Raw genomic sequence first — 24940 nt, 5'->3', positions numbered from 1 at the left:
TAAAACAAGGAAGAAAATTTCACATGGTTATTACACTCAACCACCTTAAAAAAGAACCAAAGTCGATTGGTTAAACATGAGACTAACCAAAGTACAAACCTAAAGCCCCCATGTTTTATGACTCCTCTAATACAATTTTGCAGATGAAATAAGTCAATGAATAACTTAAAAATTGTATATAACTATAGCAAAAATTGACAAAAATAGGCATTATAACTACTATGATGGTTAAAGATAAAAATCATTTAGAGTAGGAAATTCAGCAATGATACTGAACATGATGGAGTGAACACAAAATCCAATGCACAGTTTTGACATGGCCTACATGAATACCTATGGAATGTGACTCTTCTGAATCCCCCAAAAATTAATATACAACTCCAATGATATATAAAGAAATAATGGTGAGTGGGAGGTCTTCATTGGCTTAACATTATCCTCAAGACCTCCTAATACATTCTTTGTCACAAATTTTGAGCTAGGAACAAATATCTAAAATACTAATTGTCTTCAATGTCTTACAAGTTTCTTTGATCCCCACACATCAAAGCTCATATTGTGAAGCAAAATGGCATAAAAAAGTATATGAAACCTAAATATATGAGAGTTGGCCATAATACAATTCCAATCTTAGTTATGCCGATGTAGTATTTACATATCATTGATTTAAGTGGACCTAATTTTTGACAACATGCTTTCCAAATTCATTTTCCAAGTGTGAGGGAAATGTTCCCCCAAAAGGGGGACATATAAGTGCCCTCCCACCCTTTCTCAAAGAATGGGAACACCTAAGATCTCATCCAAACAATTTTTTATTGAACCCATGAAGATAGAGAAAAAACAAGTGATAGATATTTGAGGAGTCTAGGATATTGGTAATTAATGGTAATATTAAATTCATAAAGTAAAAGTAACATTCCCTCCCTTCAGACTTTCTAAAGAGAAAGTAGAATTTCATATCCCATTTAGAATTCCACAGAGTTAACAGTTTTCAATATTTCAGGATTGGTAGAATTATAACATTTCCAATGGATTCCATAATGATGAATTTGGGTTTGAATAGGAATTTATCATTATTATTTTTATATTTTACAATTTCAAATATGGGGGAATAAGGAACTAGACAAAACCTTGTAACCCCACTTTTCCTCAACATTGCAGGCATTAAAGATCTAGCCATCTTAGCCCAATGGTCAAACTCAATATTTAATTCTCTATTAATGTTTGAATGGATGGAAAACTTAGCATGAAACCAACTTTTTTAACAAAAAATTAACCTGAAAACATAAGACTTTCAAAAACACTCCTAGGTTGTGCGAATAAACCTAAATTCGAAAGAAACAAAAATATAGGTTCAATCGTCCATGGTATTTTATTCAGACATGTCTAAGATTTGTGATGCGGGATAGGATTTAGGCATTAAACTTTGATCTCAACAATGCCTTCTTCAAATTAGCCCTGTTTTTTTAGTTTCACAGTAGGGGGTTTAACTCCGCCTGTGGTCAGCCTATGAAATAATAGTGTGTGAATTTTAAATCACATTGTAATAGCCTTCCTCATGGAAGGCACAGAAAACAAAACAAAACAAAAAACAAAATGCTACTGAATAGTGATTTTTTTAATTTTCATAACCTCTTAGATTAGTATAGTGTGAACGAAAAAGTAGCAAAATAAAAACGAAAATGACCACAATATGAAAATTTTACCATAAAAATGATTCAAGATTCCCAACAAAAGTCATTCGTTTGATTTTGTCAAAATACATGAAATTCAAACCTTATTCAATTCACAGTTTTTGTTGAGCATGCAAAATCATAAATAATTCAGGAGTACCCAAACATTAATTCAATAACAATAATGGTGTATTCACTTGTCGTAGGAAAGAGAAAAAGCTTACATGTTAATGAACACCTTGAAACCATCATAGATACCCCATAATGGAATATTCACTTGTAGCAGGAAAGTGAACATACATGCCAATGAACACCTTGAAAGCATCATAAATACCCCATTGTGTTGCATTAAGTTTTCGAATCACAACAATATGTAAAGGAATACCATGAGTAAAGAGACCAGCAGCACCCATCTTCTTCACAACCTGATAACCACAAGAAAACATTGATTGGTTATCAATCCATAATATTGTTATTACTACAAACCACCAAATATACATACTAGGACTACCCACATATGTAAATTAACAAGTTGATAAAATTAAGAGATGGGTTCATAGCTTACATCCCTAGTGGTGGCACACTTAGCATTATTTAGGACAAAAACCAATTTGTCTGCACGGTGTGAAACAATTGCATAGAAGACACAAACAATGTATCTTGCTGTAAAACTCACTCTGAGTTGTAGAGTTTGCTACATTAGTCCTTAAGGATGGGAAATGCATGCTTGTATATCAACTCTATTATTGTTGCAAAATATGCAAACTTCATCATGGTGTCTGCAACAACACACATAACACAAAAATTAGACTCAAGAAAATAAAATTTCCATACTTTAGGGAGTCAAAATGTAGTTGATGAATATTATCGAACATTAAAAAGCACAAATTTCCTTAGAATACATTCAACTAAGTTGCATTTAAGTGTTTTCATTGCATCATATGTATTCTTAGTTAAACAAATTAGACATAGAATAGAGAAAACAAGTAATTTAATTTAATAAAATGGTTCTAGAACAATCCATTAAATGTCTTTTAAACATGATGTCACAAGGAGGTTTCTTCAGACTTGTCAGTTGAGAAATTAAAGGATTTAATCAAGAATTCTCTAAAGAGGAAGAAGAGTCAAACCCCTATCGAAAATATTGTTGAGTATACATCTACCTTGAGAAAAGGAAAGCCCAAACACTATATTTAAAGCACATGTCATGGATATGAGATAACATATATGGGTGAGCAAACATTAATAGTAAGTCATTTTGAGTAGAACTAAAAGGAATGCTAATCAGTTGGATCATTATAAATGGATAACCAAAGAGAATATGTAAACACTAGTCAAGTACAAAAGAATTATTAATAGTATAATTTAGTACCGTGGAGGATAAAGAAGTTATATTTGGAAGAGATTTATGCTTCCTTGACATGGCGGGAGTATCCATGAAATAGTAAAGTGGAATTTGATCCAACAAAATAATTACCATCTCCAACTCCTATATGTTTTATTTTATGTACACTCTCACTAGAGTATTGGTAAGTGTTTGAAGAAATAAAAAAAATAATAGAATATTATGTTACATCTATGGACATGATAAGGAAGATATATAATAGTCTATATGAATTTATTTTCCTTAATGTCACCCATACAAACTTTGAAAAAGAATAAATTTCCAATATGTGGATCAAGAACAAGAGCAGAGAGTAGACAATGAAGGCCCTCCTCTTAAAATACATATTTTTCCACCTAATTAAGAATTAATGAAAGTATGAACAAAATCAAAGAACATTACAGTCTTGTATGACAGGAAACAAGGAATATAAGAATGAATATGGAAATACCAGGGAACAACAAAGAAAGATAGATACAAATTATGGGCTTAAATACTATGGGTGAAGTAATGAATAGTGATTCAGATAAAGAAGAAGAACATGTGAACCAAAAGGAAATTCAATTAGAGATAAAAACTAAAGTTCAAATGGAGAAAGAGGAAAATTTATCTGAATTGCATCTTTGCGGAGCTCTCTTTTCAAATTTGGTAACAAGAATTTAATTGTTTTATTTTGGCAAAGTTGAGAAAGTTTACATAATTCACTTGGAGGTTGAAACGAACCATTATAATGGTTGGAATTCAAAGGCATTCCATTAATAAAGTTTGTGGAGAAGAAGCACATTCAATAGATAGAAGGGATGAATAGGAAATGGAGAATAACATAGATGAGAGCTCAAATAAGCAGTCCACATGATTATCAGATGAGAAGAGGAAAAATTATGTCCCGTGGTTGGGGAAGATTGTTGTTCAGCCATACCCATCTACAAATTTCTTGTAAGTGAATAAAAATACACTAAATATATCTATAGCTTACGGTTTTGTGATTAATTTTTTGCTTAGCAAAATATTCATTCAACTTGGTCTTATTCGTAGTTGGGTTTCTAGCAACATCTCTCTAAATCTATGTTTTAATTTTATGTACTCTATGTTAGATTATTATCGTCATTTATGGTGTATTGTTATTGTTAGTTGCACAAATGGTTATGATAAAAAGTTTCATCCTATTACGTAATTCCCACATGTATTTAATGAATTTTAACTACTCATTATTTTCCTCCATCGATTATAATAGATTTAGGATCAATGGTACTTATCTCAAAGTCATTGCACTTATATAGGAGGTTCCAAATTTTTTTACCTAAATGTAGTGGTTTGTTGTTTAGAATTATTGTGTTTTTTACTTTCTTCCTAGGTTGTTCCCCTCCCCTCTTAGCATTTTTTTTTCCCTGCTAGGAAAATTCAAGATTAGAGTTGGCCATCCATGAGCCTATAGACATCCCCCAAAGCAAATGTAATTTCTGAAGCTACACCAGAATTGTACACAATCATATGGCAACCACATAAACTATACACATCTCCAACATCATGTTGTAAGAATCCCCTACAATAGCCCAATTATCCCTTTGTTGTTTTCAGGTTTGTTTCATGAATTATCACTGTGCCATTTCCTTAAACCTCTGTGTTTCACTATAAATAAATTATAAATACATTCTAGAAAAGGATGAGGCAACCTTTTAATTTTCATCAAGCCCAACCAATTAATGACTTCCAATCATATATTTGGGTGTCTCCTTATTTTCATGGGCATCTAAATATAGATATGAAATTCATTAATTGCATGGTATCACTCATATTGGATTGCGAATGCAAATTTTTTTATCATTGAAGACCATAGAGTCATACTTCATTTTTCCACTAAAAGAGTTGTAGAATGGGCGATGAAATTGGGATTGCAAGCAGTTAAGCATATCCCAAACATAGTACATGTGCTTTCCATAGGTTGGCATTAAACTGAACCATAATTTCTTTTTCATATTTCAAACTAAGAATTGTAATTAGTTGATAAAAAACAGTTGAACATGTTCTCACACTACTAATAATTGAAAATACCTAATTTTAATTTCATTCTCCATAATATCAATGCTGGTAAAATGGATAGGCCATAGGCCTACTATTTACATATCAAATGTATAAATAAGGTCCAAACATGAGGAGTTAAAGGATCTAATGGAACTATTACCCTTCCAAGAACTTGAATTTTGTTTTGGTATGAAGTATCTTGGGCTCATTCCCAAACCCAATGCATATGGCTTCCATGATTGAGTATGACTTTATGAAAAAGCTGAAAAGAAGATAAAAGGATTATGTTCAAGGTGGCCATCAAAAGCAGGCATGCATACCCTTATCCAATCTGTCTTTAAAGTTGCACTAGTGTGTTGGTACTCTTTATCATATCTCCCTGTAGGAATCTGAGACAAGAGAAGCAATTTTTTCAATTATCTATGATAGGGTAATGGAGAAAAATATATCATCCCATTTTTCAAATGGTAGAGGCTTGCTAGACCTAAGTAGTTAGGTGGATGGGAACTGAAGCATAATAATAAATTTGGTAGAGCTCTCCCAAAAACTAGTCTCTAGCTAGTGCTTAAAGTTTTTGGGATCTAGAAGCAAGTTATGCAATCTAAATATATAGCTCCACTCCTTAGATGAGTAGATATGATTTCTGCATAAGTACACAACAAACTCTTCCTCCTATGGAAGGCACTGATGTTGTCATTCCTTCATGTGGGGAATTTATTTTGATGGAAAGTAGTAAAAGGGAGTGTTATTTTGGGTACCCGGGCTATTGTCAAAGACAACATAAACTCCCCAAGGAGCTATTTTTATAGTTAATATAACATTCCATATTCTCTATTACAGATGTGGCAACCCCTAGACACACTTCCTTGGAAACAAGGATGGGAATTTTCATCATTTGGATCCACGTCTAGCACAAAATTGGAACTCATTTACTCTAAAATTTAAATAAATTTTATTAGATTCTGTAAGGAAAAAGACTTTTTTGTGTAGTCAAATAATCTAGTTGGCAATATATACAAAGGAAAATCATATTATATCACAAGTGTTGTTTAGGAGATACCATAAGCACACTACTGGTGGAAACTAACCTAGAATATTAATGCCTCCTCCTAACTCAAAAATCTTATGTTGGCATCCCTTGTCAAACAAGGACCTCACATGGGATGTTCTCCAAACAAGGCCTTCACAAAGATAATGTTCAAGGTGGCCATCAAAAGGAGGCATGCATACCCTTATCCAATCTATCTTTGAAGACACACGAATGTGTTGGTACCCTTTCGCATATGTCCCACTAGGAATCTGAGGCAAGAGAAGGAAATGTTTCAATTAGCTATGACAGGGTAATATTGAAAAATATGTCATCCCCTTTGTAAAATGGAAGAGGCTTTCCAGATCTATGAAGTTAGGTGGATGGGGATTGAATCATATTAATCAATTCTGTAGAGCTCTCACATAAATGAGTCTCTAGAGAATGCCTACAGTTGTTGGGCTCTGGAAGAAAGTTATGAAATCTAAATATATAGCTCCCCTCCTTAGATGAATTGATAAGATTCCCTCATAACTTCACAACAAATTCTTCCTCCTATGGTAATCACTGGTGTTGGCTTTCCTTCATGTGGGAAATTGCTTCTGATGGAAAGTAGTAAAAGGGAGTGTTATGCTGGGTATGGACACCTGGTCTGTTGTGAATGACAACAAAAACTCTCCAAGGATCTATTATTATTGTTAAGGAAACAATCCATATTCTCCCTTACAGATGTAGTAACATGTGGACGTACTTCTTTGTCAACAAGGATGGGAGTTTTCTCATTTGGATCCACATCTAGCTTAGAAATGGGAGTATTTTACTCGAAAATTTCAAAGAAAATTTATTAGATTTTCTATGGACAAACACTTTGTGGTTTAGTGAAATAATCCATTGGCAATATATACACTCCAAAATTAGATTATGTCACAAGTTCTTTTGAGGAGTGAGGTTAGGTTCACTAGTGGTGGAAACTAATTTGGAATATTAATGCCCCCTCCTAGTTTAAAAATCTTATTTTGGCTTCCCTAGTCAAACAAGGCCCTCACATGTGATGTTCTGAAAAGGAGGCCCTAGAAACAATGATGCTCAATGTGGCCATAAAAAAGAGGCAGACATACCCTTAATTGATCGATCTTTGAAGTCGCACTAATGTGTTGGTAATATTTATCATATGTCCCTGTAGGAATCTGAGACTTGAGAAAAAAATGTTTCAGTTATCTATGACACTATAATAGAGAAAATTATGTCATCGCCTCATTCAAATGGGTGAACCTTGCTAGACCTAAGCAGTTAAGTGGATGGTGACTCAAACATAGTAACCAATTTGCTAGAGTTCTAAAAAAAAATCATCTCTGGAGAATGATTATGGTTTTTTGTCTCTAGAATAAAGTTATGAAATATAAATATATAGCTCGCCTACTTGGATGAATGGATAAGATTGCTCCATATGTCCACAACAAACTCTACCTTCAATGGAAGGCACTGGTGACTGTTATCACCCAGATTTTCCTTGAAGTTGTTGGAAGGGGGAAGGGATCCAAGGTAACCAAAAACAAACTTTTAAGTATAGATTCTAGCCAATATGTACTCAGAGAGGTCTCTCTCTTTATGATTTAGCTTCATTTTGAAAGATATTAGGTTAGTTGTGAAGTTTACGAGTTTTGTTTGAATTTGGGTGGTGAGATTCAATAGCAGAGGGGTAAAACTGAGTAGTTCAGGCCATTGGGCTAATGGAGTGAAAGAGGATGGCATAAATGGACTTGGTTTCTTAACAAAAGATGGTTTCATGGGGCAAGATGGTCAAACAAGGAACAAATGGCAACTTGAGATAAATGGAATGGGTTTAAAATGGGTGAAGGGCAGTTAAGAATCCTTCAGCACATTTACAGAGGCAACTTGAATGATTACTACTAAAGAGCAGTTAAGAATTCTTTAATAAATAATCAAAGTGAATGAACTAGAAAACAGGAGCAATTAAGATTTCACGGTTTATACTAATTCAGAAGAAAACATAGAGAATAATAACGATTGAAAACGGAGTGCAATCAAGCATATTCTGAATTAACCTTTTTCATTTATCATTCAGATGCTAAACATGGATGATATAATAAACAAAGAAAACTTTAAAACATAAGGTATAGAGGACTTATTGATCCGGTGTTTGCTTTAAGAAATATGTGAAAAGTCCTTTGATTCAATTCTTTATCTGGCAAGCCATACAAGATTTGGTCCAATCAGCACTTTATTCCAAAATAATCAATATTACAGCAATGTCTAAGAATCCACCCTCAATACTCCAATTGAGGGGGTATTTATACAAAAATTTTTACAATGAAATATCTCATAACAAAGTGAGATATAAATTGGGGTGGCTAATCATATTCTTCAAGAAAATAGGGCTAGAAGACCTCGTAGATGATAGATAAGGCAACCAAATGGTTTGTTTTCCCTACTTCTGAGAATGTGCTGGAGTTAGGCCCTATGATTTGGCCTCTTGCTGTCCTTGGTGTAGTTACGTGTTGGCTGCTCAGTTTTGACCTTCCTACTGATACACTTTACCTGTTCGGATACACATCGACCTGTTTGAATTTTGTTCATCTCTGCTCACCTTTATTCATCTTACCATAGTAAATAGCCCAAAATTTACATTTTCCTATCGATAAATTTACAAAAATTCCAACATGTCTTCCCACCATTTTTGTTCTAGCAATCTGTGTTTCTAATGTTTCCTCAGGGTCTCATCAGTTTTTGTATATATGAAGAAGGTGGGCTGGATTGGGAACAAGTGCTTTATCCCATGCTCAACATAGAATAAGTTCTCTAAGCTGTCATAGAGAACTCAGCCCGTGGGGAGTGCTTTTATTCCTGATGCACTTGTTGATGAACTCGCTTCGTTGCCAGCATACTTATTCAATTTGTCTACATAGTCTATTTTCTTCATTAATTTGTCATTTATCACCAAAGGACTTGGTAGCCCTTTATTTTGCAAAATAGTGAACTTCTCCATAAATGAATTAATTTCCACCTGCATATCTTGACATCTTCTCTCCAAATTCTACATCAAAGTTTTCTTTGTTAGCACCCTTTTGATTTCCAAAATAGTGTCTGTCCTATCTGAGATGCCAAGTTCTTCCAGTTGTTCCTTATTTTTGTTATTCAAAAAATGTATGAGCCGGTTGGCTTGATCAGGAATTTGTCCTAACATAGCTTTTGTCCTTTGAGTTTCTCCCTGTGCTGCTTTCAGTAGATCAATATGTTCATAGATCACTTGGATGGATGGCCATACATCATTTATGGATTGGGTGATGTTGGTCCACAGAATTTTCTTGATCTTTGCCAGAGGCTTGTCAAAAGTGAGATCCTTTTCTAATGTTTTCACTTTATTTTCTAATGCTTTGATCTCCCTTGTTTTTTCCACAACATTTATTTTGGAGATATCATAATTTCTTTCTACCTTAGCCAACTACTCTTTTACCTGTTTTAATTCTGAAACTTGTAGTCTCATTTCTTCCATTGCCTTTATCAACTCTTCAGTGCTTAAATTAGCATTGCCACCTTGTTCTGTTCCTGCTGTTGTTGTACCTGTCACCACCTCTACTATGGCTATTGGGATGGTTGGAGCTAATGTTGTTCCAAGTGTAGAAGGCACTACTGTTGATATTATCGGGATTACATCAGGAGGCTGAGAGGTCGACTCTCCCTGCCTATCCTTTAGTGCTTTTTCTAATGTCTAATCTGTGTCATTCAATATTTCATCGAGTTTCAAGAGGAGATCGATCATCTCTTCTTCAGATTTCTACTTTACAACCTCAACAATTTGTGGATGCCTTGAAGGAGGCAGCTTTAGCTGCTTCCTCAAGGCAGCAATGTCTTCTTCTTTCTTCATGATTAGTGCTTCTACACCTTTTACATCTTTCGGATCATGTCCCAATCCAATGATGATTTCTTCTAATGATTTTATTATGTTATCATTAGCCAGGGAGGAGGCTTTTTCTAAGCTCAGGTGGGCAGTTGTATTATGCAAAGAATTTTGTAGCTTCTGAGCCATCAATGCTTTATCGGTCAAGGCTGAATAGGCCATTTCTCCTGTTTTCTTGTGAAGTTAAATTTGATCCAAAGGATTAATATCCTTAGCCAAGACTTCCAGATTTGTCCTGATGTAATCTCCTACCGTTTGAGGTTGCTGAACCTTTGGCTTTAAGTAGTTCATTATCATATTGCCCTCTTTAATGTCATAGGATGACATCAATCTCTGTCGGTTTGTGGGGCCCATTTTCAAACACTGATTGTAAATTTGAAGCCTTACTAGATCATTTTTGGCTTTTATTTCTGTGAATGTCTTCTTGATATCTAAGGCCTCTTTACTTTGTGGCCTAGTGGATGATACTTCTGCACTGTTTTGTCTTTCTAGCTCCTGCCTCTGTGAGCTAGTGGATGTTCTTCCCAATGGCGAAGTTTGCTGGCTAACTACCATTTCTACTCTTTGACTATTTGTAGTTTATTCAATAATTTCCTCTTTTGAAAGAAGATTCAGTCTTTTCCCCTTTATCCCATGCTGTCCTGTAGGTATACTAGCAGGGGTAGTGGTTTCCCTATCCCTTTTCTATTTCTTTCCTCATTTAGAGGGGTTTGCAAAATTGGACTTTTTGCTACTTTGGTTTGAGCTGGAGGAGTTGGTACTTGACCCTGTTCTTTGGAAATTCCAGGCTGATATGTCATTGTAGGTTTTTCTGTGGTCTCTACTTCCTTACCTTTGGATGTTCCTGTGGCTGGTATGTTGACTTCCTCTGGAGGCTGTTGAGAAGTTCCAGCAGTAGATGTACTAATTACTGATTTTCAAGACAAATTGAATGGTACCTGCCCAAAATAATCCAAGTCAAGGGTTTTCTCAAGATCTCTCATAGCATTTTCCATATTGACCTGCTCATTAACCTCTTCTACTAAGGTCCCCTCTATCCATTCATCCAAGTTTGCAAACTGCTCAATTTCTGGGATCCTATGATGTATATAAGGTGACAACCTGTTTTTCATCCTTCTGTCACATATAAAACTGCAGGGGTCATATGGTACCCACCTAAAACTCTTTCGTAATCTAAGGTGATCTTCTAAAATTTTTTCAGCTTCTTTCCATGCATCCCTAGAGTTGATGACAAAAGGGCCTAGTTGGTTCCTAATTCTTAGCTGAGCTTTCTTCTTGGCACCACAAAAATGGACTAAATCTGCATTTATGATCTACCTGAAATATTCCAATGCAAATAATCTCATGGGAACATACTTGGGTAACTTAAAAGGGCAAAGTTCACACCCATACATCCTGATTTCTGTGTGATCTTTATATAGGTACCAGTCACCTGTCTTGTACTGCTTAGAGAGCTGGAGAATTTTCTTCATGTCACCATTGATCCTAGGAGGGGAAACTCCTGTCAATAGAGTGGTTGTTGGATGTACAAATAGGTCAATAAACTCACTATAAGTGTAAGGGGACTCACTGGTATTATGAAATATTGGACTCCAAAAGATAACAGACCTTGGATTTCCTTTGGTGTCAAGTTTCTTGATAGGGAAAGGAAAGTTATCTGATTGATAATATAACATCAAATGGTATATGAAAGAGGTGTATTTGAAAACTCCTTCCCTTTCAAAATTCAGGAATTGGTCATGGATTTTGTTGGCAATATCGGAGGCATAATCATATCTGACAACAGGGGGCTACCCTAGAGTAAATATTGATAGTAACACTAGGGTGATACATCAACATATTCACCAGAGTTAAATCCCATAATCAGGGATATCATATCAACAATAAGTCATCCAGTTTCAATGAAGAAATCCTATAGATAAGGAGGTGGACCTTTGGGCTAGTGCTTTCGCAACATGAAGGTTTGAGCAATACAAGTCACTTCTGATTTGGATAACTGAGATGTGTTTTCAAGTAAATATGCCATGGAAATAGGAGTGAGGGGTTGACTGGAGAGGAACTGCAATATTTCATTGATGGATTGAGCAGTTATGGGGAAAAGGATTGTCTGGCTTGGGGACATAACAGCTCTATGGTTGGGATCATAATTAGCACAGCATTGATGAGTTATGTCTGGGAAAACATGGACTGAGGGGAGGAAATACATGGGAAGGTTAGATTCCCATAGTCCAAAAATGTCACACTTATTCAGATAACTATCTCTAGCTTTGCAGAAGGCCTGAAGATGGTTTTTAACAGTAGATAGGTCTTTTATCTAAAAATATTTATTGGCCAGAGGTAGATAATCTAAGTCTTTGTGAGGAGCATTCATGGGTGTCACATTCAGGGCTATACGAGTTTCCATCTTTGGTTCTTGTGGATTCGAAATGGAATTTAGACTTTCTGTGAGAAACTAGACCAAACAGTAGGTTTGGGAACTTTTTATGGCAACCACAGACTGTCCTAGAATGGAATTTCGCCCTTTCTTGTAGAATTTTCAATAGAAAACTGAAATTACATGGTTTTAGGATAGACTGGATAAATACTTGTATCAAGGAGGTAGTCAATACAACAGCAGGTTGGATGACAGGCTGCAGAGTGCGTCACAGTAGATTTTCTGATCAAGTGGTAGCTGGGAAACTGGAACAGTTCACTTGAATGTTGTTTTTGCATGGGAGCACTAGTCGCAACGTATAACAGTGAAAATAACTCTTTTTTGTTTTATTTAAAAAAACTAAGGTTGGCAGGGTTTTGTGGATTTATCAGGCAGATGACGCAAGGAGAGATGGGACATTTTTTCGTTTTATGGAGGGGCGATAAGCAGTATGTTCCCGCACCGCTTTTGGGGCTGGGCGGTCTTGGACCGAGGGCAAGCGATCATATGGGTTGCATGATGCGTGGCAGTGGTACTGGCGAAAAACCACCTGGTGGTCGCGCGTTAAAGTGTGGTCACTAGGTGGGTGCCATATAGATTTCAATCGTCAGATGATGGGGATGTGATCGGATGGCAGACGAGAATGGTAATATGGCGGAGGGTTTAATGTAGCAGGCCCAACATAATAAATGTATTTTAATTGTATTGGGAGCATTATAATTGGTTAGGGATGGTTCTTAATTAACCTTGAGGGTTAATTAATTCCATGTTGCGGGTCAGGGAACTTTGGTTATTAATGAATTTATAATAAATCCATTAATCCCTTTTGACTATTTTTAAGGTTATAATTAACCAGGGTTGGGTATATAATGTTTCGGGGATTAGTATATAACTAAATAATATGGGAAAGGGAAATAGGCAGGATTTATATATTATGTATGTTAATAGTTGATATGACTATGAAGTGTAAAAGCGCCAAGTTAAAGCATTTCACGAATATATTTGAACTTAGGCTAAAGATAAAAAAGGGTTTTTTAGGTGATATTATGCATTATTCCTAAGTAAAATAAGATTTTTCTTAGGAAAAAATTTATGAAATGAAATGAACGGTTTATGGATGATACTAAGTACTTAAGCATTTTAAATCATTGGGCTGAGGGTCCGTTCCCTCCAAAAGTTAGAGAAATGCTCTGAGCCCCTTTAATTTTCAAAGAACTTAATACTTCAGGGGGAATTAGTAAAATCTTTAGGGAAAAATGTGAATGGAAGTTAATTATTTGACCTTGTTTTGCTTGAACTGCATCAACTGAAATGTTTGCCTTGCACTCGTGATAAAAGTGAAAAATAACACATTTCAGAGGCATTATCCATCACAAGTAATTCTGCAACACCATCTACCTACCCTGCCTACTTTAGCTTGACATTTTTTCTTCTTTATTAGAGTGCACTTGGACTGACAAACCCTTATCACACTTTTTCTTTTACATATGGAAGTCCTACCTTATTACATCCAAGGGCTCAGTTTAAACTGTTCAGCTCCTTTAATTCACTTTACCTATCTACTTATTTGCCAAGATTAAACAGTTTGGTCAGATTTTATTCTCTATCTCTATAGCATGAAATTGAAAAATGAATGAGCCAAGTTTGAACAGTTTGACTCTTCATCAATTGTGGCATAAGTTTAACAAGCTGGACACAATTGCTTATTATAGAAAATGAAATAGTAGTGGCATTTAGACTTGCACACTTTCCTGGTCTATTTTTGTTTGGGGTTCATTTCATCTTATTTTTTACCATTTTATTTCTTTTCACCCTTTGTTTTTTCTTTTAGGGTAAACCCTCTTTACATTTTTTAAATTTTTTGGTTTTTTGACAGTATGGAAAACCTTTGCAACAAGGAAAGGTATGAACATATTACATAGCTCATCAAGTCAATCATGAAATATGACACCTATTGGTATAGGAGCATAACAGTGACGACTTTCCTTCATGTGGGAAACTACATCTAATGGAAAGTAGTAAATGAGAGTGTTATGTTGGGTACGGACACCTGGAGTGTTGTGAAAGACAACACAAACTCTACAAGGAGCTATTATTATAGTTACAACAACAATCCATCTCCTCTCTTGTATATCTAACAACCCCTCGACATGCTTCTCTGGCAACAAGGATGGGACTTTTCTTCATTTTGGTCCACATCTAGCTTAGAAATGGGACTCTTTTACTCCTAAATTTCAAATAAATTTTATTAGATTGTCTAAGGAAAAGGACTCTCTGGTTTAGTCAAAAAAACTAGTTGGAAATATATACACATCAAAATCAAATTACATCACATTTTTTTTAGGAGCTGCCTTATGTTCACTAATGACCAAAACTAATTTGAAATATTAATGCTCCCTCCTAAGTCAAAAATCTTATTTTGGATTCCCTTGTCAAGGAAGGACCTCACATGGGATGTTCTCCAAAGAAGGAACTGGAAAAGATGATGTTCAAGTTTTCCATCAAAAGGAGGCACACATACCCATATTAAATATGTCTTTGAAGTCGCACCAGTGTCTTGGTACTATTTATCATATGCCCCTATAGGAATCTGAGACAAGAGAAGCAAATGCTTCAATTATCTATGGCACGTTAAGAGAGGAAAATATGTCATCCCTTTTTCAAATGGAAGAGGGATGCTAGAGAGAAGAAGTTAGGTAGAAGGGGACATAAGAATATTAATCAATTTGGTAGAGCTCTCTTAGAAAAGATTCTATGAAGGATGTTTGTAGCTTTTGGGCCCTAACAATGAGTTATGAAATCTAAATATATAGCTCCACTCCTTTGATGAATGGATAAGATTTCCCCACAAGTCCACAACAAACTCTTCCTCCTAAGAAGGCACTGCTGTCGAATTTCCTCCATGCACGAAATTTCTTCCGATGCAAAGTAGTAAAGAGGAGTGTTATGTTGGGTGCAGCGACCTGGGTAGTTGTGAAATACAACACAAACTCTCCAAGGTGCTATTATTATAGTTGAGACAACAAGCCATGATTTGTCTTGTAGATGTTGCAACCCCTGGAAACACTTATTTGGCAACAAGGATGGGAGTTTTCTTCATTTGGATTCGCGTCTAGCTTAGAAATCGGAGTATTTTACTCTAAAATTTCAAAGAAATTTCATTACATTGTCTAAGGACAAAGACTATATGGTTTAGTCAAAGAATCCAATAGGAAATATATAAAGCAAAATCAGATTATATCATAATTTTTTTTTAGGAGCGACCTTAGGTTCACTAGTGGTGGAAACTAATCTGAAAGATTAATGCCCCCTCCTAAGTCAAAAATATTAATTTTTCTTGACTTGTCAAACAAGGCCCTCACATGGGCTGTTCTCCAAAGAAGGCCCTAACAAAGACCTAGATTTGGTCCCCTTTCCAAATGCAATGAAAGAAAAATATGGCATATCCTTCTGTATTCTAATTTCATAAAAGAAGTCCAGAAGGATCTTCATATCTCTCACATATAGAAAAGGTAAACAAGAAGGATCATCACTATTTGACAGTTTCAATTGTTGAATGGAGGAACTGTTTGTGCCAGGTCATAGATAAAGGGGTATTTGCATCACTAGAAATAATATTATATTTTAGGGTGAGCCTTATTATCCGACTTAAATATTTCATAAAATCCATCAAGATAGCCTAGGTCTCTGACACTTAGTAGAGATACCATTTGGGGCCTTTCAATAGTACTACTATGGAGATTTCAATTGATTTTAGAGTTGTGGGTATGATATATCTTTTTGATGCTCATTTTGTTACTCTAAAGATGGGTCTTGTAAGAGATTCGAACAACTAGTCAGAGATCAGAGCTTTGGTAGCACTTCTTAAAATTGCTTTGCAAAAAATCTATCTTCTACATACTCTTGAACATATGATTCTTTAAAAGATAATTTTCGCAAACATCACCTTCAGGCATTTTTACAGGGAGCATAGCATGGATGAAAACATCCTATCAAAAAAAGGAATTCATGTTGCTTAAAGTATTCTAGATCTGTATAATCACACATATAAGCAGGACGTCCCTCATAATCCCAAGCTCTTCATATATTACGATCTCTCTATGTTTATAAGTCCAACAGATTGTCTTCTGATGACAATCTCTATGGCTTTTTCCTTACATTGATTGATTTCCTAGATAGTGCTTCTTATATAAAATATTTTCCTTTCAGTTGGTTAGGAGTATTTTCTGTTAGTAAATACATTTTGTATAAGAATATTTATGGAAAGTATCGTATTGGTACTCTTGGTCATGATAACACATACAAAAAGTAACCATTTTCGGCTCACTATAAAGTCACAATTTTTTCTTTGGTAAAAAAAATCACATGTTTTGGTAATATTTAATTGAATTGTACAAATATTGAGCCTCCTCCTCACCTCCAAACATACTGGAAATAAATATTATCATCTTCAGTAAACCATTATATCGCAGCTTTCAAATCATATCATCTTGGATGATTTCCTGACTAGATATCTCAGTAAGTTTTAAGTTCACGAAATTTTCAGCTGGGTTTTTTATCATACTTCGGATAGAATTTCAAGGCCCATTATGTAGATGACATTTGAATTGGTTCAATTGGGTTTTTCTTGCAAATGAAATTGCAGAGTTAAACTTCCATTTCATGGGATGTTCCAGCGATAATAATTCGGACAATGATTGGTGTTGTCTCTAGTAAGACAGTCACATTTGTGATAAATATTTAACCATAAGGTAATTCATCCATTTTATGTTAAATAATATAGACATTCGAGATTGAAAATTAAATGAATTTGTAGTTATTTGGAGTTTAATGTTAGGAACCTACCATTCTAAGCTGGAATTTTCGATATCCCAATACCAAAATATGAGATGTCTTCTCTTCCATATTTATCATTTTCATTAATTTATAGTAGTGTTGCAATGAGAAGCAACCTTGACGCCCTGCCACCTCCCGCTCTCTCATGGAATTAAAGGTGAATCTTTATGTCACTTCACTGCACAAAATTATCTCTTTTGTCCTCCTCCTGCTACTCAATTAAATTGTACTATTGCATATTTTTTCCATAGTGTGAGGACTTACATATATGCTAGTGATTACTCTTATCATACAGACTTCTCTTTAGATAATAGTTCATGATGTCAATATGTATTATTTATATTATCAAACTTACATCCTAATCTCAAAATAAGTATTTCTATATTACTAAAAGCAGATGGATCAAGATATTAATTGAAAGCTAAGAACTCTTCATCAATATTGAATAATAACATAGCAGGAATTAATCATTTACCACACCTCAGCAAGATGAATTGAATTTGTTGCAAGATACATGAGGTTACATTGATTATTTTATATAAATACATTAAGTATTTCAAAATCAAAAGCCACACTTAAGGGGCTACCTACATTAACAACGCCATTTGGCGATGAAATATGGTCCCGATAACTTCCTCCAATATAAATTCCCTATAGATAAAAACACCCAAATTCAATAAAAATACCCTCCTAACAACCACTAAAAACAATGCTATGGGCACCTTGTGAACATCATCTATTTCGCAGCTTGCTCCATCTCTTGTTCTCATTGGTTCTACTTCACACGACTTGTTTCAAGTTGTTGAAGTTGAAACAAGTAAGCTTTATGGCAGGCACACAAAATATATTAGATAATGGTTGCTCAAGTGACTAAACACACAATGGAAATGTATAAAGGAATGCTGGGAAATTTTGACTTGGTTATCTTAACGAAGTGCTTATAGATTTTCAATTTCCCTAAGGTTGACTAAGTGGGCCAGATGTTGTTTTCGCTCAAAACTGTTTAAAGTGCTAATTAATGTGTATCCTAGAAACATATTCCAAACTAAGGCATACCTATAAAGAGGATACCAACAGAAAAATATTATCAATTAACATATGTATTATATTTTCATGGACAAATAAATAAAGGCCCACTACAATGATTACAGTGGACTCTACTTATAAACTGACATCTACAATGATACAATGTACGCCAAGAAAACCTATTAGAGTGCACAAACTTTACATTAATGTATCTAGATAAAATAGGTTTGGAGTAGTGGTTTGGTGGACATTTGATAACAAATAATAAAATGCGTAGTTCTTACAAAATTATGTAATTCACTGAAACATATTAAAATACACACGAAAATGAAAAATTTTGCTCCAAAGGAGCATAGATTATCATAACATTATCTACAGAAACCCTCAACTTATTTATTTATCACTTGTATTCAAATATACTAATAGATTTATAAACATGAAAAAGAGCTTCAACCCCTAAGGAGCATAGGCTATCATAATACTCTATAGAAAGATTCAATATATATATAATGATGAGATGAACTGCGAGATTTGATACTTAGAAGGAATTTGGCATCCCAAAAGTGGAGCAACGCCTTTGTAGAATGTTGGGTCCCTATAATACTAGTAATTACCCCATTACTGTTGTAGTTGCATCCCTTATTAATATTGTTGTGCCCCTATTATCCCCATATTGTTATTACTGTGTCCCATAGAATCCCTCTATTGTTATTTTTGTGGCTTTATATTATTATTGTTAGGTCGGTTGGGTTATATAGTGACTCCTTGTTGGTGGCATGAATAGAAAAAAGGTACTGTAGAAAAGAGGGTTGCAACTCATTATGCATCCAACGCTGAAATAACCTTTTCCTGTACACATTCATCATTTTAACAAAAATTTATTCAATGCATTATGCATCCATTATAAAACATAGCAAATTTACAAGAAACTATCAAATTTCAAGATAAAATTATAAAAGCATATATAAAACAAGCATGCTTTCATATAGCATGTTGTCCTGAAAGATGATATTCTCGTAATTCTGCTAAAGATTCCAAAAATACAATTTCAAGGATATCAGTATTCATATCTGTTAATTTTAGGCAACAATGGTAGTCATTTGAATCATCCAAGAATTGTTAATTTATGTAATGTAAAGGAGGTTTCCCCCTCGAAGAGACTGAATTCTAAGGCGTTGATCTATCTTTTCTATCTTTTCCTGAGTTGGTTTCATAACATTTGGTATCAGAGCTTTGGATTCTAGGGTTTCGCTGCTCCAAATAGGTCATCGTGGCATTTCCACTATAACATTTTTTTTGCAACGTTTCAAAAGCTAAAAAAACACCCATTTTAGAAGACGTCGTACTAAACCTTGGGTCCTAATTTCAGATCCTTTTGTGCTATATTTGTAGAGATATGATATAAGGAAGTTTGTCTTTTTGCAGACTCCTGAATTACATTCCAAACAGGTGACCTGGGGAAAATCGTCATAACTTTCTCTCTGAGCATCGGATTGAAATTTCGTAAGAAGTTATAGAAATAGGATGGACTTTAGTTTCTTGTAGATATTGTTTAGAGCCAAAGGTCGAAACAGTGACTCATGGCATGTCGTACAACTTCTCTCTACTGAACTAGTCTATAATCAAGTCACTATGGGAGATTTCACATAACTCTTCCTTGGAGAATCCAATTTCGGTCAGACTGGTGGCATTGGAAAGGGGAAACAAAGGGCTACTGTAGGTCATAATTTTAGAACTAGATGATCAGAAAGTATAGAGATACATCAGAAGCAATATCAAGCTCCTACAAAGTGAAAAAGGTGTGTAGATTTTCTTAAATTTTTGCTTAAGCTTGTTTTCAAAATTTATTTTGAAGGAATTCAAAGGGCATAGTAGAGCATTATTATCAGTAACTAATGCCTCGAGGAAAGAAAATGCAAACACCTAGTAAGCAACATGAAAGTTCTAGCATGACTCATGAAGAAGAGGAAGAAATGCTACATGATATATCAAAATTACAAGAACAAGTGCAACAAATATCACTCTCACAAAAGCTAACAGAAGCTAAGATAAATGGCATGGAAGCTAAGATGGACAACTTGAAGATAGATTTGAACACAAATTTGAAGATAGGCATGGCAGATTTGAAGACAAATTTGACAAATTTTCTACAAGAAATACTTACTAATGGTGAAAAGGTAGTAAAGGAAACTCATGATGCGAACAAAAGAAATGTTAATCATGATTTATTAGACTCTAATGTGGGATCGAAGACCCACCATATTCCAAAAATCGATATGAGTAAGTTTGATGGCAAGGATCCCACAAGATGAATATTACAAATGGAGCAATTCTTCGATCTCAATAATGTGCAAGACACACAAAAGGTATGTATTGCAACTTTATATTTGGAACCAAATCAGTTTTTATGGTATCAATGGCTTTGCTCTCGTAAACAAATTATCACTTGGGCAATTTTTACGGAAGAATTGATAGCACATTACAAAAAGCAACACTTTTTTTAGCCAATTTATAAGTCTCAAACAAAAGGGTTCAATAATGGAGCACATTGAGGAGTTCCAAAAATTGAACATAATGGTAAAAAATATTCCAGAGGAGCATATGATTGATGTGTTCATAGGGGCTTTAAAGGATAATAGCTAACATGATGTTCGCCTCTAGGAACCTGATTCATTAGAGAAGGCATTCAAGATAGCAAAAAAAATGGAAAGAAAAATTATGGCAACCAAGAAGAATACCACTCACAACTATAAATATGGAAGGGTGGTTGCCCCTAGTCTTCCACAACCTATAAGGTTGACACCACAACAATTGGAAGAAAAAAGAGAAAAAGGGCTTTGTTACAGTTATGATAGCAAATACACTAAAGGTCATAAGTGTGCTGAGAAGAAATTATTCTACATAGATTGCGAAGAGGAAGAAGAAAAGGAGCAAGAAAGGTCAAAAGAAGAGGATATACTCCAGGAACAAAGCCTAGACAAAGAAGAAATGAATCCAACCATATCTTGTAATGCATTGGCGGGAATTACCACTCCTCAAACCATCAAGGTAGAAGGACAAATCAAGAAGAAAAAGGTAATAGTGTTGATTGATTCAGGAAGTACCCACAATTTTATTCATTGTAAGGTAGCAAAAGAATTGAATTGCTTCTTATATCTAGCACCAGAATGTCAAGTGATGGTTCAAATGGAGGAACAATAAATTGCTCTGGAAAGTGCCATAATATCAAGCTATCGATGGGAGAATATGTATTGACTAGCCCAATGCTTTCCATTCCAAAGGGAGGTGCTGATGTTGTACTAGGAGTCCAATGGCTACAATCCTTGGGTACAATAGCTTTTAATTTTCAGGAACCTTTCATGAAATTTTTTGTGGAAGGAAAGGAAGTTGAATTAAGGTGTATTACAGTGAAACTGGGAAAGATAGTTAGCTCTAGTATGACAAAGCTTCTAAAAAAGGAACAAAGGGGTGTAATTGCACAATTATGTTCACTAGATGTTTCCACATTGCAATCATCTATTTCTCCAGATCTCCGAAAAGTCTTGGACAATCATTCCAAGTTATTTGAGACTCCCAAAGGTCTCCCACCTATTTGTGATCATGATCATGCTAATAATGTGATTCCAGGAAGTGTTCCTCCAAACATCATGCCGTATAGATATCCCTATGCCCAAAAGAGTGAAATTGAACGTATGGTTCTAGAAATGCTAGATGCTAGTATAATTCAACCGAGCCAAAGTTCTTTCTCTGCTCTATTAGTATTAGTGCACAAGAAGGATGGATCATGGCGCATGTGTTTGGATTATAGGGAGCTCAACAAGCTCACTATTAAAGATAAGTTTCCCATTCCCGTCATTAATGAATTACTCGATGAATTGCATGGATCAATTTACTTCACCAAGTTGGATCTTCGTTCAGGATATCATCAAATCAGAATGAAGACTGAAGACATTCCAAAAACAAAATTTCGAACTCATGAGGGTCATTATGAATTTTTAGTCATGCCTTTTGGCCTTACCAATGCACCTTCAACATTTCAAGGTTTGATGAATTCCATTTTCAAACCATTCCTTAGATAATTTGTGTTAGTATTTTTTGATGATATACTAATCTACAACAATTCTTGGAAGGATCATGTTGAACATGTTGACACGGTGCTACAACTATTGGAGGAAAACAATTATATGAAAAAAGATCCAAATCTTTCTTTGGAGTACAACAGGTGGAATATCTGGGTCATATTGTATCTCATGAAGGAGTTAAGGTAGACGCTAGCAAAATTAAAGCCATTAAGGAATGGAAAATCCCCACATCCATAAAGAATCTGCTAGGATTTCTCACGTTGACAAGGTATTATCGCAAGTTTGTTAAGAATTATGGGAGAATAGCAGCACCTCTAACAACATTATTGAAGAAAGATGAATTTTTGTGGACTCCAGAAGCAATAAAGGCCGTCAAACATCTTAAAGAGGCAATGTGCCAAGCACCGGTCTTAGCTACACTAGACTTCACAAAAACCTTTGTTGTGGAATGTGATACTTTAGGAAATGGAATTGGTCCTGTTTTAATGCAAGATGAAAGACCCATTTCTTTTGAAAGTCATCCAATCAAGGGAAAGTTTTTACACAAAGCTATTTATGAGAAGGAAATGTTGGCAATACTCCATGCACTTAAGAAATGGTGACCCTACCTAATGGGAAGACACTTCAAGGTTAAAATGGCTCATGATAGCCTTAAATACTTTTTAGAACAAAGGTTATCCTCTGAACAGCAACGAAAGTGGGTCTCAAAGATGTTGGGTTATGACTTTGAAATCATCTATAGAAATGGGAAGCAAAATGTGATGGCAGATGCACTCTCAAGAAAATATGAGGATGTGGAAGCATTTTTGTGCTCCATTTCTATTATCCAACCAGATTGGATAAATGAAGCAAGGGAGGAATGGAAGAATGATGAAGAAGTGTGGGCACTTATTCGAAAGTTACAACAAGATTCCAGTACGTCTGATACATTTAGCTGGAAAAATGATTTTTTATGGTACAAAGATTGCTTATACCTCTATAAGAATTCCCAACTAAAACAAAAGATTCTTATGGAATTGCACATTTCTCCCTTAGGAGGGAACTCGGGATTTTTAAAAACTTACCACAGGGTTAAGAAGGAACTTTTTTGGGATCGCCTTAAATCGCATATTCAAAAATTTGTGGCGAAATGTTTGGTTTTCCAACAAAATAAAGTTGAAACAATTAAGATACCATGTCTATTACAACCTTTATCCATTCCAAGCTAATGTTGGGAGGAGGTTTCCATGGATTTTATCGCAGGTTTACCCAAGTCTAAGGGAAAGAGTGTCATCATGGTGGTAGTTGACATATTTACCAAGTATGCACACTTTTGTGCTTTATCACATCCATTTAAAGCTAGTACAGTTTCTAATGCATTTATGGAAACAATTCAAAAGCTACATGGAAACCCAAAGATTATTGTAAGTGACAGAGATCCCATTTTCACTGGAAATTTTTGGACAGAATTATTTTCTTTTCTTGGTACTCAGTTAGCTCATAGCTCATCTTATCATCCTCAATCTGATGGGCAAATTGAGATAGTAAACAAATGTTTAGAAGGATATCTTCGTTTCTTTGTATCTGATAAATAGACACAATGGGTCAAATGGTTGCCTCTGGCTGAATGGTGGTATAACACTTCCTTCCATATTGCAAAAAAACTGACCCCATTTATGTTACTTTATGGATATCAGCCACCATCCATCACATCATATTTAAGAGAAAATTCTAAGGTTCAAGTAGTGGAACATCACATCAAACATCAACAACAAGTCGTCCAACTCTTAAAGGAAAACCTTGTGTTGGCACAAAATAGAATGAAACAACAGGCAAATCAACATCGCAGTGAAAGAAGTTTTGATGTAGGTGATTTTGGTATTCCTACGGCCACAACCGTATAAGCAAATGTCCCTCAAGCAACCTAAGAAGGATAATAAATTATCACCAAAGTATTATGGTCCGTACAAGGTGTTGCAAAAGATTGGTACTATGACATACAAATTGGAGCTTCCCGTAGCTTCTCGATTGTACCTAGTTTTCCATGTTTCATGTTTAAAGAAGGTTATAGGCGATAAGCTCCCAGTTCAAACAATATTGCCAGAACTTGATGAGGAAGGAAAAATTATATTGGAGCCGGAAGCAGTCACAGAAACAAGAACTCGATAGCTACGAAATTGATCAATTTCGGAATATCTTATCACGTGGAAGAACCTATCCACTAAAGACTCCACATGGGAGGATGAGAATTTTATACAAAAGCATCCAGAACTACTCAAACATTGAGGACAACACTCTTTTTGAAGGCGAGGGGCATGTTGAGTCCCTATAACACTAGTAATTACCCCATTACTATTGTAGTTGCATCCCTTATTAATATTATTGTGCCCCTATTATCCCCATATTGTTATTACTATGCCCCATATAATCCCTCTATTGTTATTTTTGTGGCTTTATATTATTATTGTTAGGTCGACTGGGTTATATAGTGACTCCTTAGACTCCTATATATAGAAAGGAGGTTTTGCCATTTGAATCATCCAAGAATTTTTCATTTATGTAATGTAAAGGAGGTTGCC

General features: G+C 35.0%; 1 pseudogene; it reads right to left on the bottom strand.

The window, feature by feature from the left end:
* Positions 1-1452: 1452 nt before the first annotated feature.
* Positions 1453-24940, bottom strand: part of LOC149170841 (mitochondrial phosphate carrier protein 3, mitochondrial-like) — a 43329-nt pseudogene continuing 19841 nt past the window's right edge.

Source organism: Pinus tabuliformis, chromosome 4_2 (assembly GCF_031772625.1).
Source record: "Pinus tabuliformis cultivar Carrire ecotype Pingquan chromosome 4_2, CPIR1, whole genome shotgun sequence".
NCBI classification, from domain to species: Eukaryota; Viridiplantae; Streptophyta; class Pinopsida; order Pinales; family Pinaceae; genus Pinus; species Pinus tabuliformis.
This window is presented reverse-complemented; position numbering and strand designations above follow the sequence as displayed.